The sequence below is a fragment of the Micromys minutus genome (genome assembly GCF_963924665.1).
Source record: "Micromys minutus genome assembly, chromosome: 3".
Taxonomy (NCBI): Eukaryota; Metazoa; Chordata; class Mammalia; order Rodentia; family Muridae; genus Micromys; species Micromys minutus.
The window spans coordinates 34,559,470-34,577,462 of record NC_137972.1 but is presented as its reverse complement, the minus strand read 5'-3'; the positions used below and the strand labels follow the sequence as shown (position 1 = coordinate 34,577,462).

The 17,993-nt window shown below is 37.2% G+C and overlaps 1 protein-coding gene across 1 annotated transcript in view; it reads left to right on the top strand.

Moving 5' to 3' along the window:
- The window catches only part of GRM7 (glutamate metabotropic receptor 7), a gene marked incomplete at both ends in the record, with an annotated part of 887,413 nt that overhangs the window by 842,488 nt on the left and 26,932 nt on the right, over window positions 1-17,993 (top strand). The window lies entirely within an intron of this gene.

Below are 17,993 nucleotides of genomic sequence, written 5' to 3'. Positions count from 1 at the left end.
GTGAGAGAGAGAGAGAGAGAGAGAGAGAGAGAGAGAGAGAGAGAGAGAGAGAGAGAGAGAGAGAAATATATTTATCTACTGGCTACCAGGCTCATTATCACTATCGTAAGTGTAGCTGTAAACTCAATTAAACTAGCTTTCTAGGGAGAGCTTGCAAATCACTACTTTCAAGGACTATAATTACCCTTTTCATTTTCTTGTCTTCTCTTTTTCCTCTTTTTGTCATTTTTGCAAATTTCTTTTATTTTTAATTTTCCATGGTTTGCTAAAGTTCAGAATAGCCCTGAGCTGTTTTTTTACTTCCAGTAACATGCAACTACAAATGGCCATCTACACTGGCACACAGTCAAGCCAAAGGTCAAAGCAAGGGTCTGCCTGCATTTTAAGTGTTCCCAGAAAGTCTTTTTTCCCAACACACTAATATATTTCAGGAATGGAGATCCAGCACAGTTTAAATGAGCTTGGGCTTAAGTGGTTTAGCAATTTGCTCCCCCAAATTCCAAAAGAATTAGAGAAATTATAGGATAAAGTAATTTTGAAATATTACTCTAGAATAAATTATTTGGATACCCAGAAATGGAGATAGAAAACATATAACAGAGATGTATTGTTATCCGTTGACATGCATGCATCCCAGAGACAGTCTCTTGCGGGTACTTAGTTCTCAGTTCATTATAGGCAAGGTCATTGAGGAAACTAGCTTCAGTTGGATACATACCCTACTACAAGATAATGCAAAACAAGCTAAACCAAGCTAAGATATTAGTTGTTTTATTCTGCTATTCTTCTTTTTGACAGGCAGGCAATGTAACTATCTAGCACAGACCTTCACAGTGTAGTTCTGCTCATTCGTATGATACCTTATTTTATATGGTAGTGTTAGGGGCTAGGTAATGATCAAACAATTCAGAATGAATGGGCATCCCAATAGTTAGGCAAATATTAACTAGTAGTTTTACCCTATCACCTTAAATTAACTGGGATTTTCTATTTCTATTCTAGAAAAGAATGTAAGAGTCTGCAACTTTCCCATTCTCCTATTGGCCATTTTGTCTGCAGCTTCTCTCTGTAACACTCCCAATATGTTTGAGTCAAACAATCCTCTTGCATTTTATATTTGTCTGGAAAAATCTGTGAGATTTTCAGATGGAAATATCCATAAATCACATGACCTGTCGTCAATCTACTTAGTATTGATTCATTCTGCAGCAATTGTTTCTGAAAGCCAAAGCTTCGGTGAGCCAGCAAACAAGCTATCTGGGAGGCTGCATTTAAATGCAATCAGTTTTTATTACATTTCACAATTCAGCCCATGTTTTCTGACTTTAGGCACAAATTTATTTAGACTGAGACCATGGCAGTGACATTTATATTAAATTAGAGATACTTGCTTGTACCTCAAGTGTTTAAGGAAATATCAAAGATCGATTATATAAACCCTATTTGGGGTAGAAGACTGGCCATAAAGAATTCCTAAATAACTAACCCAAAAGTCAAATTTAAATCATCTCTTCCTCAAATCTTTACTCACTGGAACATTGAAGGGATTGGCAAAGATGGTTTGTTGATTCTTATCCATGTCCAGTTTAGAAGAAACCTTGTCACCCTAGTAACCACCACATGCCATTCAGCAGTGACATGATGCCATTAACCACAACACCCGTGGCTTCCCAAGAATACAAGTATGGAGCAGCTTGGAGTTATGACACAAGGGGCACTTACCATATCAACTGAAAGTAACCCTAGATCCGCATGAGGCTCTTCAGTCTGCTGCCCCTTCAGACAAAGTGAAAATGAAGCTGCCTGCTGGGTCTCTGACTGGGGAAGAAAAGCACCATTGTTTAAGCCCTGGTCTCCATGACAACACCCACCAAGAGGCTATATCAGTGCATCTTGCTTTTTGATTTTTTTTTTTTCCCCTAAGTGGGCCAGAGTTACTTCAGCAAGCAAAGTGAACTGGCAGGTCTTCAAGGAATCCTTTCAAGAGACTCAAGAGAGAACCCATACATTAAAGACCCGGCATCCTCAAAGAGATTCCATATTTTAACATTTTCACTGGGGCTTTACACTCCGCCTTACACAGGCAGTGAAAATGATAAGGGCAACCTGCATTGAGCAGACTTGTTGCAGCATGAGCCTACTCCTGAGAACAGTGTGAGTGCAGTGTCAGTCCCCATTGCTGCTGAATCCAGAGTCTCCATGCATCCTGAGCTATCTGGGAATAGGGCTCAACACGTGTGTAGTTAACAACATAGCATGTGCTAAAAGGTCGAATTCCCCTCCTCTAGATAGTGATATGAGCACATAACTTACTTTGTATAAATTTCCTCATTTTTCAAATGGACAGGATCTACCTAGAAAACCCAGGTGTTGTTGAGATTAACTGAGTCTATCATATTATGTACTGAACTTAGTATAAAATAACATTTCAATAATTTGCTATGGGCCATAACATATATGCGAAAAAGACCTGATACAGACTGCTGCAGGTCCAGTGTCCGCAGCTTCAATTTATGTGGGCCCACATGTACCCTGCTTGGTTGATTCAGTAGGCTGTGTTCTCCAAGTCCCTGTTGACCCCTACAATCTTTCTACGCATTCTTCTAAGGGTCTCCCTAAGCTCTGAGTGTAGGGACACAATGGAGAACTCATACTTAGTTTTCTTTCTGCATAATGCCTGGCGTTGGTTCGCTGTATCTATTCCCATCTGCTGGTGGAGGAGGCCTCTCTGATGACAGCTAAACAAGACATTATGAGAATAGCAACATTTCACAATAAGTCATTTCACTGAGTTTTTTTTTTTTTAGTCAGTTGTTATTCCTGGCTATCTAAGCCATGTTGGACATGGACTTCCACTCATTGTATGGGCCTCATGTTAAATCAGACATTGGTATGGCACTCCCACAAGTTCTGCCCAAATATGACTCTATCACATCTTGTAGGCAGAAGAATTTTCAGGTCAAAAATCTACATTTTTCTTTGGAAACCTGCATAGTACCTCCATGCACCAAAGAGACTGGAACATTGGACTGAAGGTTTCAGGCAGATACAATCATGATTTCTTCATTTTCAATAAGATGTAGAGATGTTGTCATTGGCAATAGGGCCTTGATGTCAGTTTGTGGAGAACAACCCTTATTGTAACATCAGCCATTGATGTTGGGCTATCATCAAGGGATCCCCATTGCCAATAACTCAGGAGAATGTAACTCAGTCCTGCCACTGAGAACCTTACCTAGTTATAAGATATAGCCAATTTAGATTCCATATTCACCATGAATAGAAGTCCTCAAGGATTACCCTCATAGATTTCAGGAATTTCTTTTGCACTAGGCTCCCATACTGTTCCCCAAATGATACCAATTGCATCCATCTTTATATACATTCTTTCCCTCCATCCCATCTTTTCCAACACCAGATCCCTTCCCCACACTCATACCACCTGTCAAATCTACTCTATTTCCCCCCAGGAGATCCATGTGTCCTCCCCAAAGCCCTCCTCTTTACCTAACCTCTCTGAGTCTACAGACTGTAGCTTGGCTATCATCTATTGAATGAATAATATTCACATATAAGTGAGTACATACCATGTTTGTCTTTCTGAGTCTGGCTTACCTCACTCTGAATGAGTTTTTTTCTAGCTCTATTCATTTGCCAGTAAAATTAAATCCTCATATGACTATCATGAATTGAATTATAACAGTCAGTTTACATAGTAACCATCAGCTATATAGGCCTGCTGAAATGTAAATTATTTAGCATCAAATAAAATTAAACATTTGATTCTTTATTTCAACTAGCAATCTCTCAGCTAGAAAGATTTCCCCAACTCTATCCTAAGCTGTTAACAACTCTCTGGAGTTGGTGATCTTCTGTAGTTGTAGATCTTATCCTAGGGAGGCGTTGTCCAGTGCCACAATAGTGGCTGCCATATACAATCTAATCTTGATTTCCACTTCTCACTACCAGCACAGTCAGCTTAGACACTCAATGCTGAGAATAGACTTTCACCAAGTCTGTGACATGTTTCTACACCTACTGGCCCTGTGGTTGGCCATCTTGGGGATTCTGACGCTGACTGGAGGAGGTTTTTACTTTTATTTCCAAAGTCAATTAGCATGTCTTTGTTGTCCTTTGAGTGGATAACCTATGGCATCAGTGTTTGACAAGTGTTTTGTTACCAATTTCTATGAACACATGGAAAAATATTCATACACACACACATACACACACACACACACACACACACAGAGAGAGAGAGAGAGAGAGAGAGAGAGAGAGAGAGAGAGAGAGATGAGACAGAGAGACAGAGACAGAGTGAGAGACAGACACAGAATGACAGAGATAGAGATGGAGACAGACAGACAGAGACAGAGTAAGAGACAGAAACAGAGATATCTTGTCAACAAAACAGTATAGTGGGATTAGGGAGATGGTTCAGTGCATAAAAACACTTGCTGAGCAAACTTGCAGTTCTTGCATTCAATTCCCCAGAATCTGAGTAAAATTATGAAGTGAAGCATGAGCATCCACAATCACAGATTTCCTAGAGATAGATAGGGGGTGGAGATAGGTGAATCCTTGGAATCTTGAGGGTGTTCATCATAGAAAACATGATTCCCTACCACCAAACAGGGTAGAAGGCAAGAACCAAAACCCAAGCTTTCCTCTGACCTCTATATATGAGTCATGCTACGTGAACAACCATATTTTTCTACACATGAGGGCACATAAACACACACACACACACACACACACACACACACACACACACACACACACACACACATATATATATATATATATATATATATATATATATATATATTCTGGGAAGAGATGAAAAACAAAGACCACCATATTTTTATTATAAGCACTCTTCCACATGTTACATTTCATGCCCTTTTTTCTTATTTACTTATTTATATAACATCATCTCATAAGAGTATCAGGCTGGAGAAACTGGTATTATTTCTACTTACAAAAGTACAACTTAAGTTTGTGGAGGTTAAGCAACAAGCCAGGAATTAGAGACACAGGTTTTTCAAGCTCGTTCTCACCTCATTATACCCCACATATCCTCATTAAGGAACAGCAAGATCTTTGAACTGATATGTTCATTCTAACCCAAGGAGAGAATAGCAACAAAAAATCTTTCATTATCGAAGACTCAGTTTCAGAGTGTAGACTGGAAATAGTCTTTTCTTCTACACACAAAAGAAGGCTAACTTTAGGTAGCCGTGTGTGGCAATTTATCTAGGAGAATGGAGGCTAGTCAAAACAGATTGGAGTCTAGAGTTAGAAGACTACACAAAGAGAATTAAATTATTAGTTTTACACAATATTCCATGCATTATCATGTCCCAAGACTAGAAATCTATGGCCAAAGATGCTCATATGCTGAAGTAGGAGGAAAAAAAAAACTAGCCGAGCCTACTTCTTAGACATTCTCTTTAAGTGAATATATTTGATAGACTCTAACCTTGTAGCATAGTAAATAAAAGCACCACACACATGTCATTTAAATATAGACTTCATATTTGTAAACAATATCATTTTGAGCCATGCTGAATGATGTGTCCTCTACTATTCTTAGCAATTAGCATATGTCACGTCAGCTCTAACTACACTGACATAATTCCAACAGTGCGCAAAACTCTGGACATAAGGCTGAGGTAGGCCATTCCATATCTAAGGAGAAGATCACCTCAATAAGAAGGGCAAACTAGCTTTTAACCAGCCACTGGGATATGTTAAGAGAGGGGAAAAGCAGGGGACCATGGAAAAGATATTTTAATTATAATATAGAAAAAGAGGCAGCATACAAGAGGGTGTTCAATGCTGGGAGATTACCTCAGTGATGTCATAGCATTCATTCTCGGAATTGGGATGTACATATGGAACACGTAACCTGTCCAGCATCCCGTGTGCCAAGCATTTAGTTTTAGTTGACTCATTTATTTGTATAACCATAAGAGATAACTTAAGGCTCAGAAGGCAGGTAAGGAACTCAAAGTACAGATACTAATTAACATTCAAAAGTCATATTACTCTTAAGAGGGAGATTTTAGAGATAAGCATTATCCTATGGGCCTACAGGCTTCTTTATTTTACAAAACAAAGATAAATGTACAGATTTTAAGCATTGTTTGCATAAAATTATACAATATATTTTTGTCAGTACTTTTTTCAGGTTTTAAAATAATTTTTACATAAAACTGTATGAATATATATTTTTAGTCAGTACTTGATTTTTTTAAAGGTTTGATAGTATACATTGGAAACTAATAGTTACAATGAGCATAAAGTACATGTAAAAAATGTAACATGGAAATAGTCAAAGTTTTCTTGTTGTATAGAGATATTTTTGTTTTGTTTTGTTTTGTTTTCTTTATTTCTTGGACTTCATACAGTCTGTGAGTTGTTTCTGGGGCAGTGCGAGCCTCTGGGGTTAGCATCCCATTATCAGTGACTGCATATTATGTCTGTTCTTTTGTGACTGGGTTATCTCACTCAGAATGATATTCTCTAGATGCAGCCATTTTCTTAAGAATTTGGTCAAGTTATTGTTTCTGGTGGCTGAGTAGTATTCCATTGTGTAAATGTACCACTATTTTTGTAACCATTCATCTTCTGAAAGACATCTGGGTCCTTTCCAGCTTCTGGCTATTATAAATAGAGCTGCTATGAACATTGTGGTGCATATATCTTTGTTGTGTACTAAGGTGTCTCTGGGGTATATGCCCAGAAGTGGAATAGCTGGGTCTTCAGGTAGTATTATGTTAAATTTTCTGAGGTATCACCAGACTGATTTCCAGAGTGGTTGTATTAGTTTGCAACCCCACCAACAGTGGAGAAGTGTTCCTCTTTCTCCGCAACTTCACCAGCATCTGTTGTAGTCTGAGTTTTGGATCTTGGCCAATCTGACTGGTATGAGGTGGAATCTCAGGGTTGTTTTGATTTGCATTTCCCTGATGGCTAAAGATGTCGAGCACTTCCTCAGATATTTCACAGCCATTCGATATTCCTCAACTGAGAATGTTTTGTTTAGCTCTGTACCACATTTTTTAATAGGGTTATTTGATTCTCTGGTGTCTAGCTTTTTGAGTTCTTTGTATACCTTGGATATTAGGCCTCTATCTGATGTGGGGTTGGTAAAAATCTTTTCCCATTCTGTTGGCTGCAGTTTTGTTTTCTTGACAATGTCCTTAGTATTACAGAAACTTTGCAATCTCATTAAGTCCCATTTGTTAATCTTTGACCTTAGAGCTTGAGCCATTGGTGTTTTGTTCAGGAAATTTTCTCCTGTGCCTATATGTTCTAAAGTTTTCCCTACTTTCTCATCTAATAGTTTCAGTGTATCTGGTTTAATGTGGAGATCTTTAATCCACTTACACTTGAGCTTTGTACAAGGAGATAAGAAAGGGTCTATTTTCATTCTTTTGCATGTTGAGTGCCAGTTGGACCAGCACCATTTGTTGAATAGGCTGTCCTTTTTCCATTGAATGTTTATGGCCCCTTGTCAAAAATCAGGTGACCATATATGTGAGGGCTCATTTCTGGATCTTCTATTCTATTCTATTGATCCACATGCCTATTTCTGTACCAGTACCATACAGTTTTCAGCACAATTGCCTTGTAATATAGCTTTAGGTCAGGGATAGTGATTCCCGCAGATGTTTTCTTGTTGTTGAGGAAGGATTTCGCTATTCTAGGTCTTTTGTTGTTCCATATGAAATTGCACATTGATCTTTCCAGTTCCATGAAGAACTGTGTTGGAATTTTGATGGGGATTGCGTTGAATCTTTAGATTGCTTTTGGTAGGATGGCCATTTTCAAAATGTTGATTTTTCCAATCCATGAGCATGGGAGATCTTTCCATCTTCTGAGATCCTCCTCAATTTCCTTCTTTAGAGGTTTGAAGTTCTTGTCGTACAGGTACTTCACTTGCTTAGTTAGAGTCACACCAAGGTATTTCATAGTTTTTGTGACAATTGTGAAGGGTACCTTTTCCCTAATTTCTTTCTCCACATGTTGTCCTTTGAGTATAGGAAGGATACTGATTTGTTTGAGTTGATTTTGTATCCAGTCACTTTGCTGAACTTGTTTATCAGCGGTAGGAGTTCTCTAGTGGAATTTTTGGGGTCACTTAAGTACACTATCATGTCATCGGCAAAGAGTGATGTTTTTATCTCTTCCTTTCCGATTTGTATCCCCTTGATCTCCTTTTGCTGTCTAATTGCTCCAGCCAGGACTTCCAGTACTACGTTGAATAGGTAGGGGGAGAGTGGGCAGCCTTGTCGAGTCCCTGATTAGTGGGATTGCTTCAAGTTTCCCACTGTTAAGTTTGATGTTGGCTGTTGGTTTGCTGTATATTCCTTTTATTATGTTTAAGTATGGACCTTGGATTCCTGTTCTTTCCAAGACTTTTAACATGAAGTGGTGTTGAATCTTGTCAAATGCTTTCTCAGCATCTAGTGAGATGACCATGTGATTTTGTTCTTTGAGTTTGTTTATATGGTGGATTACATTGATTGATTTCCGTATATTAAACCATCTCTGCATCCCAGGGATGAATCCTACTTGGTCATGATGAATGATCTTATTAATGTGTTCTTGGATTCGGTTTGCAAGGATTTTGTTGAGTATTTTTGCGTCAGTGTTCATAAGTGAGATTGGTCTGAAGTTCTCTTTCCTTGTAGGGTCTTTGTGTAGTTTAGGTACAAGGGTTATTGTAGCCTCAAAAAATGAGTTGGGTATCATTTTATCTGATTCTATCTTTTGGAATAGTTTGGAGAGTATTGGTGTTATATCTGCAATAAATATCTGATAAAATTCTGCACTGAACCCGTCTGGACCTAAGCTTTTTTTGGTTGGGAGGCTTTTGATGACTTCTTCTATTTCTTTAGGTGTTATAGGGTTATTTAGATGTTTTATTTGGTCCTGGTTTAACTTTGGGATCTTGTACCTGTGTAGGAATTCGTCCATTACCTCCAGATTTTCCAATTTTGTGGAGTATAAGTTTTTGTAGTAGTATCTGATGATTTCTTGAATTTCCTCAGTTTCAGTTGTTATGTCTCCACTTTCCTTTCTGATTTTGTTAATTTGTATACTTTCTCTTTGCCCTCTAGTTAGTTTGGCTAGGAGTTTATAAATCTTGTTGATTTTCTCAAAGAACCAAATTTTTGTTTTGTAGTTTTTTTCAATGGTTCTTATTGTTTCTATTTGATCTATTTCTGCCCTAATTTTGATTATTTCTTGCTGTTTACTCTTCTTGGGTATATCTGCTTCCTTTTTTTTCTAGGGCTTTTAGCTGTGTTGTCAGGTTGCTGATGTAAGCTCTCTCTAGTTTCTTTTTGGAAGCACTTAGGGCTATGAATTTTCCTCTCAGTACTGCTTTCATTGCATCCCATAGGTTTGGGTATGTTGTGTTTTCGTTTTTGTTGAATTCTAGAAAGTCCTTAATTTCTTTCTTTATTTCTTCTTTGACCTTGCTATTGTTTAACAGAGTGTTGTTTAGTTTCCATGTGTAAGTAGGCTTTTTTTGTCTTTGTTGTTGTTAAAGATCAACCATAGACCATGGTGATCTGAGAGGATGCATGGGAGTATTTCAATCTTCTTATATCGATTGAGGCTCATTCTGTGTCCAATTATGTGGTCAATTTTCAAGAATGTGCCATGGGATGCTGAGAAGAAGTTGTATTCTTTTACTTTAGGATGATATGTTCTATATATATCTATTAATTCTAGTTGGTTCAAAGTCTCTGCTAGTTTTGCAGTGTCCTTGATCAGTTTCTGTTTCCATGATCTGTCCATTGGTGAGAGTGGGCTATTAAAGTCTCCCACTATCATATCTTCTTCAGTCCCTGCCAGAACCAGCATACATATCTTCTTCAGTCCCTGCCAGAACCAGCATACATGTCACACACACACACATGCAAATATGCAAGCGTGTACACACACACACACACACACACACTAATACAAAAATAAAACAAATCTTAAGTAAGGACAACTAAAAGGAAATAAATCAGACCATGGCATCTCTTCTACTTGGTGCTCCCTGACCGAGGAAGAAAAGAAGCCACACATTCTAAACAAAGTTTGATTTCATTTAAAAAACTTTCTGGAGCTGGAACTAGTAAAATGAAAATCCTTGCCATGTCTGTACTTAAAAAACATAAACCAAACCAAACCAAACCAAAAGTAATCAAATTGAGGGTGGATGTTTTTAGGATGGCTTTTTAATCAACAGGAGAAAGTTACATTAGCTTCCTAAGTGTTCTTCAGTAAACATTGCTTTTAAATGTAGAATGTAATTCTGAATTTTAACCTATAAAATACTAAAATTAAAATTGATCATTCTAAAAATTCTACCTCAAGTGGTGGTTTAACAGTGAACAAATCATTCAAGTCAATCACTTCTCCAACACCCAGCTCTTTCTTCACTGTAAGCCTGTCTTACTCAGCAGTGGTTTCTTTAAGCTTTCACTAGACAGAATAGGAAGATTTTTAAAAGCCACTTTAATAACTACCTTGAACATTTAGCATCAGGTACAAGTCTAGGGTTCAAGCTAGGTTTATAATTTTAAAATGAATTTATTTTAAAATAGAAACCTAATTGTCTAAGGTAAACTACCTGAGTCCAAAAGTTATAATGCATGCATGCCTCTTTGTCCAGCTAGCCAACCAGAGGCCAGAGGAAAGGTTATGGATTGAGACATGACATTACTCTGGGATAAATATCTTCCTATTTTATCTGCCTCTTCTGCCAACAAGGGGACGTAAACACACTCTGTCAGTAGATTCTTTTAAGTCTAGATGACCTGAGACCAGATAAGTTCGCTGGATATGGTTAGATACATAGCCAACTTTCCATTTTTAATGCCCTTTTCTACTGTCATTGAAGAGAAATACCCATGGCTTTGGGGAAGGTGTGCCTATGTGGGAATATTTTCTAGCCTTCCCTAAGGTTAAGATCAGGATATGACATTTTGGTATGTTTACTTACAAAATTACACCTTTATACCCCTTGTTATTTCATGAATACCCTTCAACCCCAGAAACAAATCTCTCTAAAATCACTTCACTGTATGCTTGTTGACGTCTGGATTAGTGGAAACTAAAGTAGAAAGAACTAGTTTCTACATAAAAGGAGTCCTCCTGTGAGCATCATCATGTCCCCAGTGTGCTCTGCAAAGTGAGACAACTACATAAAAAAAGTCCTTTATTTAAAAAGCAGATCTTGAAACAGAAATATTCTACACTAAGCTTTAAGCTAAGGAACTGGAATCTTAAGCAGCTAGAGAATTGTTTTCAACCTTTACAGTTATTCTTTGAAAAATACGAATCTTTTACATTCTTCATAAATAGTAAATAGATTTAGTCATAAATTTCCTGTAATGTGTGCTTTGTTTCTTTCATTTGGAGGCAAGTTGCAATTTCTGATTAAACATGATAAATCATTATACATCAACCATTGTACAAGGCTGACAGCCACCAAGAAATACCATTTCTGTGCTGTTGAAAAGCATTTACAAGACATCAAATCCCACACATCTGCCATGGACTGTCAGAAAGAGAAGGCACTGAGTAGTCGTGTGGCATTCTAAGGAAAGCCTACAGCTGGCATGGATGTGAATAGTAAGAGAGAGAGAGAAAAAAAAAAAAAAAAAAAAAAAAAAAAAAAAAAAAAAAAAACTCCAGACTATGGAATGAGATATCACTCTTCACCTCAGAGATGGCTCCTGTTCAAAAAGTGGAGGAAATACTGTTATTTCCAGCTGGTTCTGAACTAGAGATAAAGCAAGGCTATTATGGAAAATAAAACTCTAGAAAGGCAGTACACTCAAAGCCTGATTTGACCCTTTTCTGAAGATATGAAGATCATGATATTATGCAATATATATGGTGCATACATTTAATCCCACTATGTTGGAAGTAAAGGTAGATAGATAGAGGGCTCTGTATGTTTTCAGGATCCTGGTCTAAATAGTGATTTCCAAGCCAACCAGAGATACATACACCCTGTCTCAAACAAACAAAAATATTATGAAATTACTAACATGTGTGTCCTGCTGCTACCAGAAGCAGAGCTGCAACTTACAGAATCCTGTATTTGGGAAGAGACAATGATTGCAGATTTTGATACAACCATGGGAAGGTCATACTTCCTTGCTTTTTTTAGAAGGCATTTTGTCTTTCCAGTTACAGTAGCTTCTCCTTGGCAACAGGAGGACCAGATTTGGAAGCTCAGATTACAGACCTATGTGTTTGCTTTTAGCTCACACCTTTATCTGTCCTTAGTCAAAGTTAAAAGAGTAATTAAACTGCAAATAGGAATCCCCCACAGTTTTATCAGGACACAGGGATTTCAAATGGGGTATGCTGAACATTAGAATTATCTGGAAACCAAATAGTTAAATAGAATTCTGTGCAATTTGTGTATGAAAGGCCTGCCAGTCATTCACCATCTTTAATAAGATTTTCGTAGGCCCTAATGAGAACTGTTTTACAGTCCCTAATCATCTGTTATATCTTTACTATCTAACACACTCCTTGGTACAATATAAATAGACCAAATGATTTTAAAATCCATATGTAAAATACAGAGGAGTTACCATTAGTGTATTTTTCCATTACCATATAATTGTCCACATGGTTTTTGCAAAAGAAAAGATGAGTAGAAAGAAGAAAAGAAAGAAAGAAAGAAAGCAGGAGAGAGGGGGGGGGGATTTCCTTTTTTTTTTTTCTTGTTCAACTTAAACAGTTTCTTCTTGAGATGATATGAATAAAGCCTCAGCAAAAATGCAGAGACTCCAAGTCAGTAAATTCTATACTTTTTTTTTTTTTTTTTTTTTTACTACTGAAGTCCCAGGCCTCAACAATAAATGAATAATTTAAGGCATTGCTTCTCAAATTTTAATGTTCACACCAGCATCCAAAGAGCTTGTTAAAATTCATGCATAGATTCAATAGATTGTTCTGTCTCTGTATGTCTAACCAAATACTGGGTGCTGCCCAAAATGCAAGTCCCTTAAAGAGAAATTTGAACTCTACCCAAAATGTACATGCATACTGACAGTAAAACCTAATCCACACAGAAGATCTGAGGCTGCTGGATGTAAGCTTCTTAACTTTATAGAGTCATAGAAAAATCATATTAAATGCTGACTATGGGAAACCCTTTTAATTCAATTGCATTTTTCTATCTGAAGGTGTCTCTGTCACTCAGCAGAGAACCTACCTACATGTCAAGTCATAACTCCATTTTAAGGTATTTAAGTTTATACTAGTAAATGTAGTAGATTTAATCTCCTATGGTAACAAAACTATAAATAAAACATGCAAGCCCTGTGTGCACTGTCTTTTTAACAGATCTTAATTACTGACTACATGCACTTATCTAATTGCTAACAGCAAGTTGATTCTTGAATAATTAGGAGGAGTGTACATAACTTACCATCACTGGAATAGACCTGAGTACAACAGAAACAGCATTAGTTTTCAAATGTCATGATAGACTATTTAAAAAAAATGCATACAAATTATTAGTAAAAATTCTGTATGAAATTAGCTGACAGAAGAGTGCAGTAGCTAGTTAATAATGGAACAGGAGAATGATGCTTTGTATGTGGTAATCAATTATAATGTACTCACTGCACATCAGTGACTGAAACTCATCTTCTGGAGTCTAGGAATTTATTAGGGTAAGATAATTGTAGACAGAACATACATTCTGACCTCCAGGCATAATACCTATAGTCCAATACAGATGCTCATCCTCACCTACAATCCTAGACCAGTAGATGTATGGTTCCCAAAGAATGAGGAGGACCCTACACAAGGCTTTGTTTTGGTTGCTAAAAACACATGATACAACATCTGATTAAATTTATTACAAGTTCTGTGTCTTGAAGGTACCTAGAAACTTTGCTCTCAGTAATGAAGATATTGGTTATGCTTACATTTACCTTTCAGAAATTTTTTTTAAAGTGGAACTTACAACTTCCATGGTTAAAACTTGCATGTAAAAGAATGAATATTTATATTTAACTTCACTATTATATATCATTTTCTAAAATGTTAATGAAACTTGCTTCTGTGAACAGAGACTACCAACTTGTATACATGAAGTGTTTATCAAAAATCTCTGATTAAGATTTACTACATATTATATTTTCAAGCTACTTATTCTAGCTGGTCATGAGTTCTGAAAAGTATTGCATGTTTGTTGTGTGTGTGTGCACCTGTGCAGGCATGGGTATGTGTGTTTGCATATGTGTGTGTTTGTGTCTGTCTGTCTCTGTGGGTGTATCTACAGTAATTAAAATAAAACATTTTAAAAGGAAATAAAAGTGTTATTTTCAGATCACCAATAGATAGTTGAGCGTCTCTCTGTAATCTAATTTCTAAGATCACTTTGGCCAAATGTCTCCAAAAGTATTTCTAGGAGCTTTCTAAATATTTACGTTACAGAATTCTAGGTTACTTTGTGTGTATGTGTCTACTTGGTGTATATGTGCCTGCTTGTGTGTATATGTGTAAATGTGCATATGAGTGTACACATATATACACATTCATGTGTGTATGTGTTGTTGTGTGTGTGTGTGTGTGTGTTTGTGTGTGTGTGTATATACATGGCCAGATGAGCCTCTGTGCATACACGTAGGTCAGGAAACAAATTTGTGTGTTCTTCCTCATAAGCAATCTAGTTTTTCTATTTTTTTAATTATAGTTTTGTTTATTTGCATTACAAATGTTGCTCCCCTTCCTGGTCCCCTCTCTAATAGTTCTTCACTTAATCTCCCTCCACTTTGCCTCTGAAAGGTTACTCTCTTGCCTACACATCCCTCTAGCCTACCCACTCACTCCCACCTCACCCCACCTCAGATCCTCCTTCCTGGAAGCTATTACTTCCTTTTCCTCAGCTTCTTCCAGATTTTCCCTAATTCAACCATTCAATCAGCTTCTGTTAATTGGTTGGATACAATTATCTGCATCTGACTCTTTCAGGTGCTTGTTGGGCCTCTTCACCTGAGGTTTTGATCTTAGCCATTCTCACTGGTGTAAAGTGGAATATTGGGGTCATTTTGATTTGCATTTCTCTGATCACTAAACACTTTGAACATTTTTTGGTGCTTCTCAGGCATTCAAGTCTCCTCTGTTGTGAATTCTCAGTTTAGTTCTATGCCCCATTTTTTATTGGGTTGTTTTGTTTTATGGTGGTTAGCCTCATGAGTTCCCTACATATTTTGGATATTAGACCTCTATAGAATGTGGGTTTGCTGAAAATATTTTCCCAGTCTGTAGACTACCAATTTGCCTTATTGAATATGTCCTTTGTCTTACAGAACCTTGCCAGTATTCATAAGGTCCCATTTATCAATTCTTGATCTTAAAGCATGAGCCATTGGAGTTCTGTTTAGGAAATTTCTCCCTGTGCCAATGGGTTTAAGGCTCTTTTTAATTTTCTCTTCTACTAGATTCAGTGTATCTGGTTTTATGTTGAAATCCTTGATTCACTTGAACTTGATCTTTGTGCAAGGTGACAAATGAGTCTATTTTCATTTTTCTACATACAAACAGCTAGTTAGACCAGCACCATTTATTGAAGATGCTTTCATTTTTCCATTGTATATTTTGGCTTCTTTGTCAAAGATCAAGTTTGCATAAGTATGTGGTTTTATTTCTGGGTTTTCAGTTCTATATCACTGATCAATATTTTGTCTCTGTACCAATACCATACAATTCTTATCATGATTGCTCTGTAGTAGAGTTGAGTTCAGGGATGGTGATTTCCCCAGCTATTCTTTTATTGTAAAGAATCAGGGACTAAGCCATCATCCAAAGAGTATGGAGGTACCCATGCTCCACCTGCATATTTAGCATAGGAGGGCCTTGTGGGGCTTCTGTGGAAGAAGGGGCCCTTGGTTCTATGAAAGCTTGAGCCTCAGTGTAGGGGAATGCTAGGGCAGAAAGGCAGGAGGGAGTTGCTGAGTGGGTAGGGGAGCACACTCTAGAAGCAGGGGGAAGGGGAATGAGATAAGGGGTATCTGGAGGGGAAACTGGGAAGGTTATAACACTGGAAATGTAAATAAGTACATATCCAATAAAGAAAGGAAAAAAGAATTGGTTTTGCTATTCTGGGTTTTTTGCCATTCAAGATGAATTTGAGAATTGCTCTTACCATGTTTGTGAAGAGTTGTGTTGGGATTGCATTGAATGCACAGATTGCCTTTGGTAGGATGACCATTTGCATGATGTTCATAAATCTAGTTTTTCATATACATAATTTTTTTTCTTGATTTGAAGATGTAACCTAGCAATGAACCTGGAAATTAGAAAGTAATCTAGGCTGGATGACTGGATAGGAAGGCTGCACAGATCCACATGTCTCTGCCCTCTCGGTAATGGGATTATGAACATACACTACAATTCCATGCTTTTTACATGGCATCTAGAAACTTTACTGAATTCCTCAGGCTATTACGCTGAGCACTTTACCAGAGAGTCAATTCTCTGTCTAGGCCCAAGTCTCCTTCATTTTTCCTAACTTGATGCCTGTGTTCTGTCTCAGATAGTGCACTGGCCATGAGTTCCATTGGAATTTGTTTTTAATTTTGCTTTCCCCTGGCAGAGTTGGTCTCTATAGCCCCACATCAAAACAGATCACGGAAAATGTTCCAGGTTTCCTTATTTCCCATACTTACTAAAGCTTTAGTGATTTCAAGTTCAGATAATTGAATCTTAAGGTATGTACAAAACTATGGGTCATATGAATAACTCATCCTGGTTAATTTCATGGGAAGAACAAGTTCATCTACTGATAATTCAATTGCCTAGTCATAGCTATGAACTTGTTTTGAACTCCCCTCCCTTTCAATCCTGAAAATATTTATCCAAGTTTTGGTTTTGTAGAAGGGTTAGTTTGTTAAAATGTACCTCATATACAAATGCATACTCATGTGAATATACAAGCAAGCTGGTTTAACAGTTTAACACTAACAGAGAATATAGTAAAAGACAGTCAAGCTGATAGTTATCAAATGTGGAAACATTTTTAATGCCAGCAGTGTCTTCTAAGAAGCAGAGTTCCCTATTTGACAGCAAATAATAAGGACTTGTTTCTTCCTGATGAAGTCAGGAAAAATTTCCTGAGAGAGGTGATATTTGATCAGGGCATCTATGGTGAGGAGAAACCAGCAAGTAAGAACATGGTATGTTGGAGGGAAGAAGGAGAATGAAGTTATAAATCATACATTTGACTTCACAGATCTATAAGAGCAATATCAGAAAAGAGTTTGGGAGAGCCAGGTGAAGCATTTCCTCAGAAAGCCAAAGAAAGAAAATCTGACTTCAATGCTAACTTGAAGAAAAGATAAATACAACTGGGAGGAAGAGTTTGAAGAAGGGGATAGGGATTACTCAGAATGACTTCATGACAATTCAGTGTCCTATCGTCATATGCATGCCCTCACAGTTTACTCTGCAATCTCATGTAACACACACACACACACACACACACACACATGCACACACACACAAAAACAATACTACAGGAAGTGAGTGTTAGCTTGGAGGGTTTTTTATCAGAAAAATATAAATAAATATTCTTTATATAAAATAAATAAACATACACAATATAATTTTAATTATATGTGCATCTGTGCAGATATGACATACACTTATATGACATTAAAACATTTAAATGGCATAAAAATGACATAAAGTTATAGTAAAGTGACAAAATGAGTAAGGAGTAGGCTACCCCTTTTTCTCAAACACAAGAGCTCTGTTTTGTCTTTGAGATTCTGACTAGGATTCACTCAGTTAGACCACTGAGTAATTTAGTAAATTAATGTTCTCAAAATGTAGTACTAACTCAAGAAGAAAAGACATTGGCTCATAGTTCTTTGCATTGCTTCAGAGGAGCATGTATGGGGAAGAATTCTGTTTATGTCTTCTGATACTCACTGAGGATAGTAAATATG